The 20,068-nt window shown below is 38.6% G+C and overlaps 1 protein-coding gene and 1 non-coding gene across 2 annotated transcripts in view; both read left to right on the forward strand.

The window, feature by feature from the left end:
• The window catches only part of Wdr70 (WD repeat domain 70), a gene marked incomplete in the record, with an annotated part of 139,360 nt that overhangs the window by 62,840 nt on the left and 56,452 nt on the right, over window positions 1-20,068 (forward strand).
• Window positions 9,474-9,580, forward strand: LOC129671977 (U6 spliceosomal RNA). Its single transcript, XR_008719445.1, has one exon. It is a non-coding gene; the product is annotated as a U6 spliceosomal RNA (small nuclear RNA).

Here is a 20,068-nt window from a genome sequence, read left to right on the forward strand (position 1 = left end):
GGGAGGCTGGGGTTAGGAGAGGATGAGGGAGGGGATTACAGCTGGGATACAAAGTGAATAAACTATAATAAATAAATATTAAATAAAATTAAATAAAAACCTGTGAGGGCACTATGTATTTTATATACATTAGATTTGATTTTCACTTGCTTTATTGGTCTTTTCAAATTACTAAATCAAGTGTTATATAATGTATAAATCAAGTGTTATAAAGGTTGATTTATGCTTTGGTGTATGGCGATGCTTAGTTGCACAGTATGTCTAGCCTTTTTATCTTCTAAAACATATGGTATCAATAAGAGGTAATATTTATTAAATATTTACTTTATGTCAGGTAATATTCTAAGTGTTTCATTCACTCACATGCACACACTTGCTTATATGTGTATTCATTTGATCCTTGTAGGAAAATACTCTGAAGTAAGTGCTATTGTTAGGTAATGTTTTAAGATGAGAAAATTAAAGTACATAAGAGAAAAGTTTTAACAACTTGCCTGGGATTACTCAGCCAGTAAGTGGTAGAGCCAGAAACTTTGACCCTAGGATATTACTTTGTGGTTCAAAAAGGCATAATTCTGCTGGAAATGTACTGAAAATAACTAATTCAAAAGAGTGATAAGATTCTTTCGTCATGATTTATTGACTTGAATTCAGACAAAATTACTTATTCAGCAAGATGAACCCCCCCCCCATTCAGTTTCTTGAGACAGGATCTTGCTGTGTAGCCCAAACTAACTTTGAACTATATAGTACAGGGTGGCTTTGACTCACATTACTCCCCTGCTTCATATTCCTGAGTGGTAATATTGTAGGTATGTGCCATCATACCTATACTTAACTTAAATATCTGGCTATTTAGCTCAGGCTGGCCTTGAATTCTCATCCACATTATGTGTAATCATAACGAGGCAGTCATTTTATAGCCCTGTCTTCAGTTTCAGTAGACTACAGATCCAAAGAGCATCACTCATGATATCCTCTGTAAACTCATCCCCAGCTTTGCTCTATTTAATAGCTATCAAAGAAAGTTGGTTTTGGCTAATTGTTTTCAGATGGTAAATATAGCCCATATTTATATCAAAAATAGAAGAGTTTATGTAGAAGATGAGTCAGCTCTAAACACATCACGAAAAATAGGACTTTCCAGATATTACACAGAATATACAAGGTGGTATGACTGTGTGTGTGTGTGTGTGTCTGGGGTTTGTAGGTGTCTGTGTAATTAGTAATCTTCATCTTTGCTTAGGGTCTAAATCAATTAGAAAATAAGACTCATTACTCAAGCAGATGGATGAAGACCAGAATTTACCATTATTAGAGATAGAGTAGAAGAAAAGGCAGAAATTCCTGCAGACCAACGCCTGCAATGGGACAGGAATCCACGCGAGCTGACCTAGGGCTGCTGCAGGGAGGCAGGGCAGGAACAGAAAATTACTCCCCTTGGGCAACTTGTGTCTAAGAAGGGAAAAAAGAGGGCTATCAAGGCCTGTTCATTTTTCTTATCTTATTTGTGAATACAAACTTTTGTTTTTGTCTGTTAGAGTCAAACTGCTAAACTAGCTTCATTCTAAGGGAGGGCTGAGGAGGGCGTAGGCAAAGGCTGGGGTGAGGTATTCTTCCGAGAGCGATTTCAGACACCTCCGCAGTTTTCTGGATGGAAGTGGTAGTGACCAGATACTTTGAAGTTAAAGTTAACACATGGATATTCAACATAAGTCACATTGTAAAATATGCTTTTGTTGTTGCTTGAGATAGGTATCTACCAGGCTGGCCTGGAACTAAGTGTATAACCCAGGCTGGCCTGGAACTTTAATCCCTTGTTGCCTTGTCCTACCAAGAGCTGTAATCACTTAATACACACCACCATGTTTAGCCACAAACTGTGCTGTAAAATATAAAGTACAGGTCTTAATTTGAAGAATGATTATGTAAATTAGACTTTATTATCCCCTGTTGTATTAATGTTCTAGTAGTAAATAGACTCTGGGAGTTGAGAATTTGCATTGCAGTAAATGGAGAGTACTTGCTTTGATTTTGTGCTATCTTAGCTATTTTGAACAATTTTAATTTTGGTTTTTATTTTGACTGCTACTATGGGGTAGTGCTCATCAAAACGAACTAACTAAATAATCTTTTGGCATTTCTTAAGGCACAAATAAAGTCCTTTGCAGATGTCTAGATGGGGGTGTTAATTTCCTCCAACATGGCCAGACTCTGCTGATGGCTATAGTCTCTGGAAGGCCTATATAAGGGATGCCTCTGTCTACTAGAGCTATTTCTTGAGGCATGTTTCTCAGCTGCAGGACATCTATGATTTATTTTGTAAGCTGACAAGGCCCAACATTACTGTTTTAAGTATTATAAACAAAATAGTAAATGTTAAATGTTCATTTAATAGAGCTACTAGTAGGGCTTTTATATACAGAAAGCAGAGCCTGAGCCAAAAATGTGAAGCAGTCCTCTGGTCTCTGTGCATTGGTCTTAACCTACTCTTTGATTCATTGCGACTGGGGGTGTGATGCAGCCGGTGATAAGTTAGCTCTCAGTGCTCGGTGTTCTTCACTGTCCCCTCTGTTTTATTGTCTTTCTACTAATTACCCAAGACTTAGTAACTGACCACATTTCTTGCAACTTTCCAGAAACTTTTTGTGCGTTAGCATCAAATTAAAGGGGATAACAAGACCCAGTGCTTCAAAATGCTTGAAATATTTCCCAGTTGTCTGTTTGTTTGTTTGAGACAGGGTTTCTCTGTATAGCCCTGGCTGACCTGCAACTTGCTCTGTAGACTAGGCTGGCTGGGAACTCACAGAGATTAGGAGTTCAAGGCCAGGCTCAGCTACATAGAAAGTTCAGAGCCAGCCTGAGTCACATGAGACTCAGTCTTAATGTCCCTCCACCCAAATAAAAAGACAGATAAGTACTAAATGACTTTCTGGTTGGTTTATTCAGATTAATTAAGGAGAATTATACAAGCAGGTTTCTCATCATGAGATTCATTTGTATAAATGATTTCCTTTCCATCTAAATGTATCTTGGTGCAGCTTTATTCCTTCCTTCTCTCACATGATTATTAAAGGGATTGCCTGCTCTCTCAAGAGTCTTGTGTAACTGAACCTTTGAGGTCTCAGAATATGCTTTACTTAGCACAGTGATTGCTGTTTCCCTTGTTGTCCTTCCTCCGAGAAACAGTAGAATAGAGGTGCTACTCTCGAATAATATGAAGCTCTGTGATAAAGATCAAATTTTCACGATTTAAATATAAAATCAGGCTAATAATAATTGATTGACAAATGGATTGTGTTCATAGTTTCTTGGCTTAAATGGTCTGTAATCTATAGACTTTTTGTAGAAAAAATTGACATATAGTTATCATTATGAACACTCTGAACTAACCCAACGTAGCTCATTTTTTTTTGTTTATATGCCCTCCAAAAGTAGCTTCAACTTGATAAAAAGCTGTTTATTATGTAAAATCAATGACCTTCATGTGTACCTAGTAATACTTATTAAATAAGATAACTTTTGTGACAGAGCATAGGAAGATCCCTGGTGGTAAGTTGAAGGTCAGTAAGTGTCCATTCATTTATTCAACACTCATTCATAATCTTGTTAATGTGTTATAGAACTGTAGCAAGACAGACTCTCTCCCAACCCCTGCCAGTTAGTTGGGGTGGAGGGCTGGAGAGATGCCTCAGCAGTTAAGAGCACTTGCCATGTTTGTAGAGGACCTGGGTTTAGTTCAGAGCACCTTTGTGGCGACTTACAACCATTCATGATTCCAGTTCTAGAGGCCCCAGCTCTCTCTTTCTGCAATATACTTAGATAGATAGATACATGCAGGGAAAACATGCATACACGTAAAAATTAAAATTGGCTTCCTTTTAGTGTAACATACAGAGCTTGACTGGAGAACCTTCACCTTCCCAACACTACTTATCTCAACATCGATAATAATATTGGGATCAACAATAGCAATACTAGTAACAGTAATAATTATGTAGCAGTTGACACTGCCATCCACTCTGTCACAGAATTATTTTCTAACTGTTTTCAGTATACTTGGTCACCACAGCTCCACAAGCTTAGTATTCTTATGTCTAAAGTGTCTGAGGAGAGCAGGATTTCTCCTCGGAAGTCTCATCCTGTACATGAGATGCAGTTTCTAGGATCTCCCAGGAGTGGAATCCCATTAGTCCGCTCAACTAATAAGGGCTGTCAACCGGGAAAGACCTATGGATTCTCTACCAGAGGTTGTTTAAAGGTAAAACATACCATTAAGGGTTTATCTGCCTGATGAAGATCTGAGTTACCTAGGAAAAAAATCCCCTTTCTTATCTGTTGGCCTACAGAGAATGAACAAAGCTGAGTAAAAGGAAAAAGAATTAGGAAAAACAACAGGAAGGAGCACAGAAAGAAGGGGGTTACTGTGAAATGGAGTAGAGGTTGAAGAAGAGAAGCGATCAGTTGGTCTAGACCCAAGCACTCAGGCAGGGAGCCACTAACAGAGGCCTTTCCCCATTAGCTGTATTTTTTAAGTGATAACACTTAAATTAAAAGTACTTCTAAATTTTATATGTATTTCCCTTAAGGAAAATATAGTGACAAGTCCATATACATTGAAGGCACTAATTCATTCTGTACAATATTTATGTGTTACGTTTTATTACTGAGATAGTGGATCAAGATTATAAAAATGGCATAAAATGAAGATATTTTGCTAAGTTTAAGTGGCCATAACTTAAATTGAGTTGTCATTGACTAGATCTAGTAGCCAGATGACATTTTGGTATTTTTATTTTTAAACCTAGGAAGGTTTGCCTATAAACCATTTAGTAGCAGAACAAGGCTTTCCAAAATGTTGAGTTAAAACATATGGAGATACTAAAGATACTTTGATGGGGCATGAATGTTTTCCCACACATAAATTGTGTTCAACAGGGAAAGGGTATCTTAGACGGTTTACTGAACTTCTAGTTTGAAGTTATAGCAAAAGAAAAAAAAGCCACAGCAAAATCTGTGGTGCTTACTTTGTTAAGAATTTTATTATATAACGTGTGGATGTTTTGCTTGCATGCATGTCTTAGCATTGCCGTGTCCATGGGGTCCAGAAAAGACTAACAGATCCTTTGGAATTACAGATGGTTGTGAGTAGCCATGTGGGCGGTGGGAATCAAACTCCAGTCCTCTGGAAGAGCAGCCAGAGTTCTTAACCACTGAGCTACCTCTCCGGCCCCAGTAATTATTTTGTGTGTGTATTGATAAGTTAGGAATAATTTTAGTCCACAAAATATAAGCCAGACATGGTCTGTTGTATTCTTACACCTACCTTCTTAGAAAGTGCACCTCTCATACCAGGCAGAATGTCCCTGACTTGGATGGTTCAACTTAGAATTCTTTTGACTCTCCCACCATGTAAGGACAATATGCATTCAGTGTAGGCTGGGTATGTGAACAGGCTTGAGTGTAAGTGTGTGTGAGTGAGTGTAGTGTGCACACACCTGTCTTTAAGTAGAGGCTTCAGAAACATAGAAGAGTTGGTAGCAAGTGCAAATGTCCTCAGGGACTCGAAAACCATGATAGATTAGTTGAAGTCAGTGCCTTTAAAGTCACAGAGATCTAGGTTTCTTAGGTATAAATCTCCCTGCTTGTATGACAGTAAGCAAGTATTTAACAGCCTTGTTATTGTTGTTTTATTGAGGCAGGGTCTCAATAAAACAACAATACACAAACTGGATACACAAACTCGCTGTGTTGCTGAAATGGCCTCCTACCACATCTGCTGGGAATAAGGGGTTTGCCCATACACCAGGCTTGACTTCTTTTGAAGACTTAGTGACTAACAATAGTAGTTGCAGGAATAGACAACATAATAATGTAAAATGCTCATCCACACTCCTGTTTCCAGAGAATATTCTTTTACATTTGTGGTAAAATACTCCACCTCCTTCCTCCCCCACCTCCTCCAAGAGATTCTTTCATTTTTATATTGACACAAAGAATTTAAAGTAGTTGAGTTTGAGAAACAGTGGCCTGACTATCCCCAGAACATGCCAACCAGGAGTCAAGGCTATACTTTGTACCTAAAACACAACTCCTTCACCATTTCTTCACCATGACCACCATCAGAGACCCGTTGAACCTACCCAGAAGAGTTACTGCCTTTGGAATGCATTCTCTGCAACAGGGATGCTCATACCAGTAGCCAAGTGAAGGTTAGAGCCATTGACAGACTTAAACCAGAGTGAACACAGAACCGAGAAAACAAAGGAGTGAGACTTAAAGCATGCACGGGTAAGTAACCACAGAGCAGAGTCCCTTGTCCACAAACAAAGCAGGACTGCATGCAAGAGTCATTTTACCAACAGCCCCATCAAGAAATTTGCTTTCCTTTAACTGACTGCTAACTTACACACAAAAAATTTGAGCAAAGTTTAGATGAGTTTTCAGAGGTGGATAACAGTTCATATCCACTCGGAGAGTCTCGTTTGTAATACAGTGGTCAGACTTGCCTCACTGAATACATGGTCTGAATTTTGAAATTGAGGACTGTTTTTCTGGGCTTCCATCACAATGGGCAGTTAGGATAGGTTTTCAAAACCTGAGCACAGGGACTGCTGCTGCTGCTTTTTATGTAAAGGGTTACTCCCTTTGGGTTTATTTTTATTCACTGTTTCTTCCTAATTTTTATTTAGTCACTTCTGGAGAAGCCAGTGAATGGCCTTTGTGTTCACTGGGCTTTAAAAAATACATATGTATTTCCTTTAAGGTGCCACGTATAAAAAATTATTCTAGAGATAGTTGATGATGAGTAAAAAGAATTATCATGATTATAAAAACATAATGATGAAAAACAAAAGTTACTGATTTCTGACCCATAGCTCACTATTTAGGACAGGCTGGCTTTGAGCTCAGAACCATCATCCTACCTCAGCCTCCCAATGGTTGGGATTATGGTCTTGAGTCCCCAAACCTAGCTTTCTTTATTTACTTAGGTAAGAAGATTCTGAAAACTTTTAAGATATTATTCTATTCGTCTAACTTGCAAAAACTTGCTTTATTTTTTTAATGATACAGTTTTGTATTTTGGAAGTTTCATGCATTTATACAGTATATATTGAGCACATATATCCATCACTACCTCCCTTCAGTTCTCCCCAGTGCTTCCTACCCCATCTGCCTCCCACATTAATATCCTGTTTTTCTACTTTTATTTTTGAAATGATTTCTTTTATTTGTAAGATTACAGTATAATTACATTATTTTTCCCCTTCCCTCCCTCTAAACCTTTCCATAAACCCTCCCTTGCTCTCTTTGTTTCATAGCCTCCTTTTTTTAATTGTGTGTGTATGCTTATGTATTCCTATATACAACCTGCTCAGTCTGTATAATATTACTTGTATGTAAGTTTTCAGGGATGACCTTTTGGTATTGGATAACCAGTTGGTGTGCTCTCCCAGAGGAAGACTTTCTCCTCTCAGCATGCCTTAGTTGCCTGTAGTTCTTGTGTAGGGTTGAGGCCTCATCGGCTTTTCCCATCAATGTTAGCACATCTGTTGTTGTTATGTTTGAGTCATGTTGATAAGACTTGATGTGTGTAGTGTCACACATTCCTAGGAGATACAATCTCACAGCAACATCCTCGATGTTCTGGCTTTTACTCTCTTTCTGCCTCCTCTTCCTCAACAATCCATGAGCCTTAAATGCAGATGTTATATTGTAAATGTGTCCACGGGGCCTGGGTGTCACAGTTTTGATGGGTTGTAGGTTTTTATAATGTTTTGCATCTGTTGCAAAGAAGTCCTTTGATGGGAGTGAGAACCACTTATCTGTGGGTATAAGGACAAATATTTAGGACACGTATATATCAGAAGCCTTCCATATACCAATGACAAACTAACACACACTCTCTCTCTCTCATATGAAATGTAACCAAGGAAATGAAAGACCTCTACAATCAAAACTGGTTTTTCTAGCCATTGCCATTTAGAACATAGAGTGAACATTCCTGACAGTTGTTGTCACTGTATTTTCTTGATAATTCTGTAGATACATCTTACTCTTTCTGATGTGGTATCCACTAGCTCTGGTAAATAGACCATATTGTATGCTTTTTTTTTTCATTGAGAGAATGATGGAGTTAAAAATAATCACAGTGATAATTTTAAGAGGACATGCTGACATTTAGATCTAAGAATTTTCCCTCTAGGCTAAAAAGACTTGAGCATAGGTCACACTTTGGCTTCAACCCTGAACAGATACTTGTCTTCTGTGTCAGCTTACCTTTTGATCTTAAAGCTGTGTTTATGCTTGACTTCTGTAAGCTGCAAATTGTCCCTACAAATTTAGAAATAGTGTATGGAATGACAAAATGAGAAAGTTAAAGAAGCAAATTTGCCATGTTTCTATCACCTTAAAAACAATTGGAACTTTTCTTTAGTGATCCCAGCTAGAAATATTAGATAGTTATAAAGTTCAGAAGTTGATGAGGACTGGAAGAAAACTGAGATATACTCTCCTGCACTGAGTCCTGATGGACTTGATGGACTGGGGTGGAGTGGCTTCTCTTTTCTGAGGAGAAACGGAGGGGGGAAGGGGGAAGAAGGTGAGAGGGTGGACTGGTAGCCGAGGAGGGAGGAGGCTGTGATCGGGATGTAAAATGAATAAATGAATAAATTTATTTTTTAAAAAAGTCTTTAGTATTACTTTTCCTGGACCAGATGGTGGTGGAGTCTGAAGATGCAGGCCATATACTTAGCATAGGCTACCCTCCTGAACTAGTATAACTGTTCATTCATCTGCTTCCTAGGAGTCTATTCATGACAAGAATTATTTTTGCTCTCAATACTTCTACTATTACTACTACTACTACTGACCTTTGAAAAATGTGACCTTCAGATTTTTCTCTTTTATTTCTTTGGTGCATTATGGACTTTGTTATATTTAGAATGACTCTTAACCTTCTTCCCCATCCAGTCTAGTCCTAGTAAGTATGAATACGTACTCTCTGCTAGTAGTTCTGACAACTAGGCACTTTTTACATATTGATCGTGGATATCTTATAGTAGCTTGTGCTTATTCTAAGAACAACTAAGTAAACGACTGGTGACAGCTCATTTCAGTTTGCTTTTTAGCCACCATTAACGCTGTACCATACCCTGTTTGTCCGTGTTCTCCATAGCTCAATATTTTCCTTCCAGTGGTTAGCAGAGTTTAATATTTCTTTTCTTCCTCCATCTTTCATGTCTTTATTTACAAAAAATAATTAATTCAACTTTACTTTTTGTTGAAAATATATTTTTCAGTTTCAAATGAAAAATATCATATTTCAATTAAAAATATATTCTGGTCACAGTTTCCCCTCCCTCACCTTCTCTAAAGTCCTCTCCACCTCCCCTTCCACCCAAACCCCTACCCTTTATTTTTCCAATTAGAAAACAAACAGGCATCTAAAGAATAATAAGATAAGATAAAACGTGCTTACTTTGGCAGCACATATACTAAAATTGGAATGATACAGAGAAGATTAGCATGGCGCCTGCACAAGAATGACACCCAAATTCATGAAGCATTCCATATTTTTATGCATAGAGATAACCTAGAACCCCTGCTCAAATGTAGCCCATGGCAGCTCAGTGTCCAAGTGGGTTCTCTAGTAAGGGGAACAGGTGCTGTCTCTGACATGAACTCAGTGCTGTCTCTTTGATCACCTCCCCCTGAGGGGGGAACAGCCTTACCAGTCCACAGAGGAAGACAATGCAGCCAGTCCTGATGAGAGTTGATAGATTACGGTCAGAGGGAAGGGGAGGAGGACCTCCCCTAACAGTGGACTTGGGAGGAAATGAGGGAGGGGGCTACAGCTGGGATACAAAGTGAATAAACTGTAATTAATAAAAAATAAAGAAAAAGATAAGATAAAACAAAAGCAGACAAATAAGAATAGAACAACAACAACAAAAAAGAGCCAGATAAAAAGCTCAAGAAACACATATAGACACAGTCACACATATTCATTGACACAGAAATCCCACAAGACAAATCCAGAAGCTATGATATATATAAAAAGAACCTATAAGGTAGAAAGAAAAGAAAAGAAAAGAAGGGAGAGGAAAAGAAAGAAGAAGGAAAGAAAAGAATGAAAGCCCTAAGAAAGCATTATGAGACAAACCTGCAAGGTTGCCATTGAGTCGGTTTTGTCCAGCTGTCTACTGCTGGTCATGGGGCCTTCCCTTAAGAGTACTTTTAAGTCCCCACTGAGACTGTTGGAGAAAAGTAATTTTTCATTTGCAAATGGTTAATAGTTGTAGATGGTGTCTGAGTTCTCCGCTCTACTGGACCCTTTTGGTGCAGACCTGCCCATGATCTATGCATGTGCCAGAGTCTCTGAATTCACGTGCTCTATATAGGAGGCCTTGTTTCTTTAGTGTCTTCCAACCCCACAGGTTCTTAGAAAAATTCTAAGATTCTCGTCTGCATTTCCTGAGCCCTGAGGGGAGTGATTTGCTCTAGACATCCCATTGAGGACTGAGTACTCCAAGGTCTCTCACCCTCTGCACATTGTCTGGTTGTGGGTCTTTGTGTTTGTTCTGTCTACTTCATAACGAAGCTTCTCTGATGATGTCTGAGCAAGGCACTGATCTATGAGTGTAGCAGAATGTTGTTAGGATCGTTTTATTATCATGTTTTCTTTAACAGAATGGTAGTATTTGGTTTCCCCCTAGGTCCTTGGCATTCCTAGTGTCAGTTCTTGGCCACCTAAGCAGTGTCAAGGATGGGTTCCCTCTCATGGAGTGAGCCTTAAATCCAATTACAAAACCACATTTTTTTGTTTGTGTGTGTGGATATGGTTGAGGTACATGTATGAAATTTTAAAGGAATGAATAAAAATAAAAATAAAAATGATAACTACAGTAATAGCTTTTCTTACTGCCAGCTTGCATTAATTACTTTAGTAACTTCTATTTTAGAAATCACAGTTTAGTGTAGTGTTTTGGTTTTTTGTTTTTTTCTTTTTCATAAGTAAATAGTGTTAACAAATAGAACTCAGGGCCTTACACATGAGAGGTAAGTACACTTACCACTGCCAAAACACCTAGCCCTAATTTTCCTTTAAAAAATGTTGTTGTTTATATTGGTGTACATGGGTGTGTGAATGACGTACATGTGTGAGTATGGGAATGCATTGTGCATGCAGGAGTCAGGACAGCTTTTGGGAGTTGGTTCTCCTCTGTCATGTCATCTGTATATTAAACTCAGGTCCTCAGGTCTTGGTGGCATGGGCTCTTTCACCTACTTAGTCCAGTTCCTACTTTACTTCTTTTAATTCTTCCTTTGTCCATATGCACGGAACATGTTTTAAGATATGCTATAATGTATTATCTTCTTATAGAGAGTTGGGACATGACCTAACTCTCTGAACATCTCAGAAGGATATCACGTTCACCAGTCTACACATTCTAAAACATTGTATGGGGTATGTACACGTGACAGGAAGGAGTTGACTCTACCCTTTATCTATGGTTGAAGTCTTAGAGTTGGGGCTCAGCTGTCTTGACTATGCTAAACCTAATGTTAAAATAATGTAAATAGGCATGCAAAGCATATTGCTTCCAAATTAGAGGACAGATTACTTCAGGGTGTGCAGTGAGCACCATAAGAATGAGAACTTGCCCATTTTGTCAGTGCTTTAGCTCCAGTTCCAAGCCCTGAAAAATCATTATACCAACACTTTCAGCATGTCCAAGTTCCTCCTGTTTTCATGCCTGATTTCCTTCTGCTTCTCTGTGCCTTTAGGAAGCCACTCCACCATAAAGAATGATGCCATCATTTAAAATCCCACTGTAATTAATTCCTATGTTGACTTAAACTAGGTAATAATATTTTTGCTTTTTAGAATAAAATTTTCCAGAAAGAGAGAAAGAGCTGTTCTTTGGTGGCCATCTGTTGGCAGCTCAACTGTGAGAAGTGTCTATAAAATAAAATATCAACATAACCATTTTGTGTCATCTGGAGTCAGTGGACAAAATTGGTAGTTTGGGAATTGTCTTTGGCTTTGAATGAAACATCACTGTGGGCTGGAGTGTGGCTTGGGGCTAGCGCTGTCCTCCAGTACACTCACAGCTCTAGGTTCAGGCCTCAGCACCAGCTGTGACCACCGCTACTTCTGTGTGCCAGAATAACCAAACAGTGAAAATAATATAACTGAGTACCTTCTGCTTTTTGTAGTTGGTTATTCATGGAATTTTGAGTCATGGAAGTATGCCTTTTTTATGAGCAGAAAAGTAACTTGAGAGATCTTATTTCATATATAAACAATCATTTGAAACAATTTACTACTACTGTTATTATTATAACTTTTTTAATGAAGTGATGCTTAGGAATCAAACTCAGGAGTTCTTCTGTGCTAGGCAAATTCAGTGTTTAAAGTCATATTACTTTCAAATTCCACTGATTCTTTGAAACTTTTGCTGTAGGACATTAGGCAAGATGGCTCAGCAGGTAAGGACACTTATTGTGAGGCCTGAGGACCCGGAGTTGTGTCCTTGCAACCCACATGGTGGAGGGAAAGAAACAACTCCTGTGAGGAGTTGACAGGGCTGACTCTGACCTCAACCCTTCCATGTGTTCTGCTCTGTTCCAAATAAATGGATTTTTTTTTATTTTAAAAAGCCATTAATTTACTTTTTATTAGTTGCATTGTGAGTTGACTCTGAATGATGTTTGAAATGACTCTTAGAAGGGACATGAACTTTAACATTGTGAATTTTCATTGGTAAGATCTTTAAAAGCATAGTTCTTTGTCTAACTTTATAAAAGCCAAATAAGAAGAAAAAACATTTTAAGAAGCATTCTATGTGCATACTAGAAGAGATTCTTGCAGGAAAAGATGTCTGGATTACAATGTACAGGGGAGAGGAAAAAGTCAAGTTCTCAAGCAATAGCTTAGGCAAAGGTACAAAGTGGAAGATTAGTTATTCTAATGGGAAGTAGCATTCGGCGTTATCTAGAGCTAAGGATTTTCTTTTTATTAAAATTTATTTATTATTATTTTTTAATTTTTTTTATTAATTATAGTCCATTCACTTTGTATCCATGCTGTAGCCCTCTCCTTCATTCCCTCCCAATCTCACCCTACCTCCCTCATCTCCCATGCCCCTCTCCAAGTCCGCTTGTAGGAGAGGTCCTCCTCCCCTTCCCTCTGACCCTAGTCTATCAGGTCCCATCAGGACTGGCTGCATTGTCCTCTTCTGTGGCCTGGCAAGGCTGCTCCTCCTTCAGGGGGAGGTGATCAAAGAGCAGCCACTGAGTTTATGTCAGAGACAGTCCCTGTTTTTCTCACCAGGAAACTCACCTGGAGACTGAGCTGCCATGGGCTATATCTGTGCAGGGGCTCTGGGCCATCTCCATGCATGGTCCTAGGTTGAAGCATCAGTCTCAGAAAAAAATCCCTGGGCCCAGATTTCTTGGTTCTGTTGCTCTCCCTGTGGAACTCCTGTCCCCCCCCCCCCAGGTCTCTCTATCTCCCCTTTCCTTTGCAAGACTCCCTGCACTCTGCCTGAAGCTCAGCTATGAGTCTCAGCATCTGCTTCAATATCCTGGGTAGAATCTTTCAGGGTCCTTCTGTGGTAGACTCCTGTCCTGTTTTCTGTTTTCCCTCTTCCGATGTCTGTCCTGTTTGCCTTTCTGAGTGAGGATTCATCTTCTTACCCAGGCTCCTTCTTCTTGCTTAGCTTCTTTAGGTATACAGATTTTAGTATGTTTATCTTATATGTCTAATATCTACTTTTAAGTGAGTATATACCATGTGTGTCTTTCTGCTCCTGGGATACCTCACTCAGGATGATCTTTTCTAGTTCCCACCATTTGCCTGCAAATTTCATGATTTCCTTGTTTTTAATTGCTGAGTAGTATTCCATTATGTAAATGTACCACAATTTCTGTATCCATTCCTCCATTGAGGGACATCCGCATTGTTTCCAGATTCTGGCTATTATGAATAAAGCTGCTATGAGCATGGCTGAGCGAATGTCCTTGTGTTTTAGCATATTTTAGATATATGCTTTGGAGTGGTATAGCTGGATCTCAAGGTAGCACTGTTCCTAATTGTCTGAGAAAGCACAAGATTGATTTCCAAAGTGGTTGTACAAGTTTACATTCCCACCAGCAATGGAGGAGGGTTCCCCTTTCTCTACAACCTCTCTAGCATGTATTGTCACTTGAGTTTTTGTTCTTAGCCATTCTGATGGGTGTAAGATGAAATCTCAGGGTTGTTTTGATTTGCATTTCCCTGATGACTAAGGATGTTGAGCATTTCTTTAAGTGTTTCTCTGCCATTCAATAATCCTCTATAAAGAATTCTCTGTTTAGCTCTGTACCCCATTTTTAAATCAGATTACTTGATTTATTGCTTTTTAATTTCTTGAGTTCTTTATACATTCTTTATACAGTTCAATATCCACATTCTGGATATTAGCCCTCTGTCAGATATAGGGTTGGTGAAGGTCCTTTCCCATTCTGTCATTTTGCTGTCATTTTGTTCTGATGACAGTGTCCTTTGCTTTACAGAAGCTTTCCAGTTTCATGAGGTCTCATTTATGATTGCTGCTCTTAGAGCTTGTTCTGTTGGTGTTCTGTTCAGGAAGTTGTCTCCTGTGCCAATGAGTTCCAGGCTCTTCCCCACTTTTTCTTCTAACAGATTCAGTGTCTGGTTTTATATTGAGGTCTTTGATCCACTTGGACTTTAGAAAGAAATAGAAGAAGATATCAGAAGATAGAAAGATCTCCCATATTCATGGATCAGTAGGATTAACATAGTGAAAATGGCCATCCTTCCAAAAGCAATCTACAGATTCAATGCATTTCCCATCAAAATACCAACACAATTCTTTACAGACCTTAAAAGAACAAGTCTCAACTTCATATGGAAAAACAAAACAAAACAAAAAACCAACCCAGAATTGCCAAAAAGATCCTATACCACAACAGATCTTCTGGAGGTATCTCCATCCCTGATCTCAAGCTGTACTACAGAGCAATAGTAATAAAAACTGCGTGGTACTGGCATAGAAACAGAATGGTGGATCAATGGAATCGAATAGAAAAACCAGAAATAAACCCACATCCATCTTTAGTATGGATACTAAAGAAGCCAAAACCATACAATGAAAAAAAAGACAGCATGTTCAACAAATGGTGCTGGTCTAACTGGATGTCTATATGTAGAAAAACACAAATATATCCACATTTATCACCCTGAGCTAAGGATTTTCAATGAGAGAATAGGAACTAAGCTTAATATTTTAAATTGGGACCAGACAGTTTTATTTTTAGACACTTATTTTTAAAACTTACTTGTTTTGCAATGTCAGCTCCTGAAGGTTTGTGCATATAGAACTAATGTGATCAACAGGAGGCTTCTGGAAGATTGCCATGGTAAAGACATACAGGTGGGGATAATGAGAGCACAGAGCCTGCTGCTTATTTGGGTCATAATAATTGACACGAAGTATGGAAGCATCATTGAGTGGGTCAGCTAATATTTCTGATCCATTTTGGCTTTTGGATATGAATAGGAAGATATTACATCCTTCTTTCCTAATGGTTTCAGTGTATGTTTGAGAGTATAAAATGTAACATACATGTACAAGTGCTTTGTAAACTGTAAAGCTTATACACATTCAGGCTGATATTATAAATATATCAGCATTCACTCATAGTTCAGAGAGCGTAGACGTTGTGTTAATTGCTAGAAGGGGATATGTCAGCTAATGTCATTGAACACTCAGTAAAAGTCAAAGATAATGCTTAATGTTGGGGGTGTGTGTGCACAAACTCAGGATGATCAGGGCCAAGGCCATCTTCTGTTACAGTGGAAGTTGACACTAGTCTGGCCCATATAACTTCTTGTCTCAAAAAAATATATAGATATATATATGGTTTAGCATTTGGTTTAGCAACCATGTCAGACACTCACAGCTATCTATAACTCCTGGTCTCAGGGGTTCCAATGCCGCTGGCCTCCACAGGCACTTCAACCCATTTGCACTTATCCATATGCAGACCCATGTACTGATATTTACCTAAAAACAATAGAAGTAAATGTTATAAAATCATTTTTGAAAGTATAACAGATTAATATTTGCAAAGAAGGCAAAACTAGGGCTAGGCTTACATCTTTGGAAGCAAAATTATTAATTAACTTGCAGGAATATTGATTGGAGGAGGTGGTAGCATATGTAAATGAAAGTGTCCATTATCATTAGAAATAACCTTTTTTATTCTTGAGAGCACAAGGCATGGGCTGGAGTGAGATTCAGATTTGGGTAATACCTATATTGTAGATAATTAGAAATCCTGTCTCTACATTTTTGTCTCTCTCTCTCCCTCCCTCTGTGTGTATATATGTGTGTTTTTGTGTGTATGTGCACACAGGCGTACTTTGATGTATAGCTGTGTGTGTTTGTGTGTGTGCACATGTCTCACTGTATAGGTCTGACTGGCCTTGAACTTGGTACAGTCTTACCACCTCTGCCCCTGAATTGTGAAATTACAGGTGTGCAACACTGTACCCAGCTTCTTTTGTATTCTTGAGCGCCTCCTTAAGGAAGAAAAGAAACTGGCCTTTCTAAATCCCTGTACATCATCCACTCATTCTTCCCTGGTTCCTTAAATCCTTTCTTATAGCAGCAAAGCCTCCTTCCAGAGACGTTCCTTACAGAATATCAATCAAATGTGCTTGATTTTTATATTGGCAAAGTGGTAGAGGCGTTAACTGGCTGTTTGCCACTAGATTGGAAGGGGAATGAGCGGTCCTTTATCCCTGGATAGCTTCCTCTCCCACTGATTTAGAAAGCCTGCTGCTAAACATTGCTTGAGAGTGAGAGGCTAAGAATAGCTCACCTGATTAGACCCCAGGATGAGAGTTATTGGAGTCCAAGTCCCTTAGTCAGTCATTGCAGCAGTCCCAACTGTCCTGTCAAAGCCCTTGTAATCTGACTCTGCTAAATTTTGCTGCTTACAGTCCACGTTCCATGTCCTACCGAAGTAAGTCTCTGTATGTTTCCCATCATGCCATGTACTCCCCCTCAGTGCCTCTGAGTCTCAGTGGCTCCTCCCACATTTATGGGCAGCTACTTGCCTTCAAGGCCTATGTGGAAGGCTATCTGTCTCCTGGGAAAGAAGTGATGGCTTTTCTTTCATTACCTTAGACAGTTTCTATCAGTTTTCGGTAAAAGATCAGACACCAGAATAGAACTGGATAGATTTAAATTTAAATTAGTTGATTATAATTAACTATGTAACTGATTTTCTTGCTTCTGTAATGGGGGTTTATGAATGAAAAATAAAATAATGTAAGGGTTCAACATGAAAATATGTCTGTAAGAATAAATACTCTATGGGTACTATTGTATCTTGTGATTTTTATTCTTTGGCCTCACACTTGTATGCATTTTGTCATCTTTGTGAAGTTGAGTGATCTGGGATCAGGAACCCTTTCATAGTCCTCTTAGTCCCTGTAGTTCTTGGCACAGTATCCCGTATGTAGGAGACTTCACTGCTTATGTGGTAGTGTTGTTACAGCCAGTTAGGTCTTGTAGGGGAGCAGCAGCCACTGTCTGATCTGTCACCACCGGATTGCAAGTTTAAAGGGATAACTTTTGATTGTATTTCCTCTAAGATTATTCCCTGATTTCCCATAATACCCTTTCATGACAGTTGCTATGGTTTACATGATTTAATCATGTTACATGGGGTTCTCACTGCAGTTATGTAAATAATGTGTTTATCTAAGAGATGAGTTTCAAGTAGGAATCAGACTAGATGCCATGTAAAAATTGATAGGAAACCTGTACCAGTTTATTTGTTTCTGTTTAGATGGGTAATTTTTTAAACATTTTAATATGGGTACATTTTAAAAATCACTCAAATAGGTTAATGTGGCCATAGATTGGTATTCCTGCACTATTTTATGTTGAAGATGGAAACTATTTAGGTTCATGTGCCTTCATTACTCCACAAATCATTATAATCACTGTTTTAAAAAAGGCACATGCTCACTGTAGGTACCTTGTAATTTGAAACTTGAGTAATTCGGCCTAATTTTCTAGGTCTGGATAACTGAAAAGAGAACTAATAACAGGCTACTAAACAATTACTTATTGTTTCTAAATCTACTATTCTTCCTTTGCCTTGTTATAAAAAATAGTATTTCTGAGCAGTTTGTATTTGTGTGTGTGTGTGCATATAATAACAATGGAAAAGGAGGCCATGAATTTGAAGGACAGTGGGAAAGGGTATATGGGAGGACTTGAAGGGAGGAAGGAAAAAGAAATGTCATAGTTATGTTACAGTCTCAAAAATTAAAGAAAAAAAAGTTATTACTACCTTTGCCTAGAATATATTTTACTCCTCTCTGTAGATAATGACTTACTAATTGTGGTTTGCCTAAGAATGGTCCCTACAGTCTCATATATTTAAATGCTTGGTCACCAGTGAGCAGAACCATTTGAAAGGATTAGAAGGATTAGGAAGTGTGGCCTTGTTGGAGGAGGTGTCTCACTGAGGGGAAGGTTGCAAAAGCCTGTGTCAGGCCCAGTGTCTTGTCCCTCTCTGCCTATGGATCATGATATAGCTTTTAGCTACGGTTCCAGCACCTGCCTTCATGCCGCTATTCTCCCTGCCATGATGATAAGGGACTAAGCCTCTAAAACTGTAAACTAGCCCCCAATTACATGATTTCTTTTATAAGAGCTGCCTTCATCATGGTGTCTCTTCACAGCATGACTTCAACCATGACTAGGACCCTGAATTATTCTTCAGATCCTGTTTTATAGGCTGTCACCTCTGTAAAGACATTGTTGCCCGCTTAGGCAGAATTAGGCCATTTCTTCCTTTCAGTCAGTTTTCTGACCACCCTAGCGTGCCATCTTGCACTTCCTTTATGGGTTCTGCCTCAGGTTTAACCTCAGGTTCATAAGTGCTTACGTACTCTTCATGTTAGGAGAATGAATGAATGAATGTTTCATTTAATGAGTACTATGGAAATTCACAAATGCTCAGAAGTTCTATTTATTTATCTATTTGTTTGTTTGTTTATAAGAATTTGACTGTTCATTACCCATCCCCACAACCACTTATAATACTTCGTTTATGTTTCATTTTAATAGAAAATTAAATGTTTCAGTCTTAGTATTCTCTATTTTTTGTTTGTTTGTTTTTGAGACAGGGTTTCTCTCTGTAACAGCTCTAGCTATTCTGGACTAACTTTGTAGACCAGGCTGGCCTCAAACTCACAGAGATCTGGGATTAAAGGTGTGGACCACCACACCTGGCCAATTTTAGTATTCTCAATGTTTTTGCAGAGATTACTTCCAGGACAGCCTAAAGAAGGGGCCGAGGTAGTTTACCTTTGGGGCAATTGGTGCCTGATCTGTTTACCAGAAGGTTCTCATTATATGTATCTTGTTTTCTACTAGTAGGAACAAGCTTCAATGGTTTATGCACAATTCTTTCATTAGGGCTGCCTTCAATTACTTTTTAGAAAACAATTTAAGAGTCTGTGATCATGTCAGTTAATTGAGGAAAAAGTATATTCTGAGTTTTTCTTGGGTAGCATATATGCAAATATTAAAATACCCTTGTTTTTAATCAGAGAGCAAATTGTTGATTCTTCTTAGGTGTTTGTAAAACACTATTCTGCAAACAAGTAATGGCACTGATGTGTTTGTCTCCCCTGCCTTTCTTCCTGCCAAGGTCTCCCATATAACCTTACCCAGTCTCCTTCAAATTCGTGGCCTCTTCTTTCATTGTTACTGCATGCATATATGTATAGACATATGTATTTCTATACATACCCAGCTCAGCCCATATGTTACTTCTGTGTATGTTTTCAGGGCTGACCGTTTGGCACTGGATGACAGTTAGTGTGCTCTTCCACCGTTTCCTTTGTCAGCGTGAGTGTTTTGTAGATGTGCCCATTGGAGCTGGGCGTCACAACTTGGTATTCTGATTGAGTGTGGTTTTTTCTTTCCTTTCTTTTTTGTTTTGTTGTTGTTGTTTCAAGACAGGGTTT

This window comes from Psammomys obesus, unplaced genomic scaffold (assembly GCF_907164565.1).
Source record: "Psammomys obesus unplaced genomic scaffold, mPsaObe1.curated_primary_1811, whole genome shotgun sequence".
NCBI classification, from domain to species: domain Eukaryota; kingdom Metazoa; phylum Chordata; class Mammalia; order Rodentia; family Muridae; genus Psammomys; species Psammomys obesus.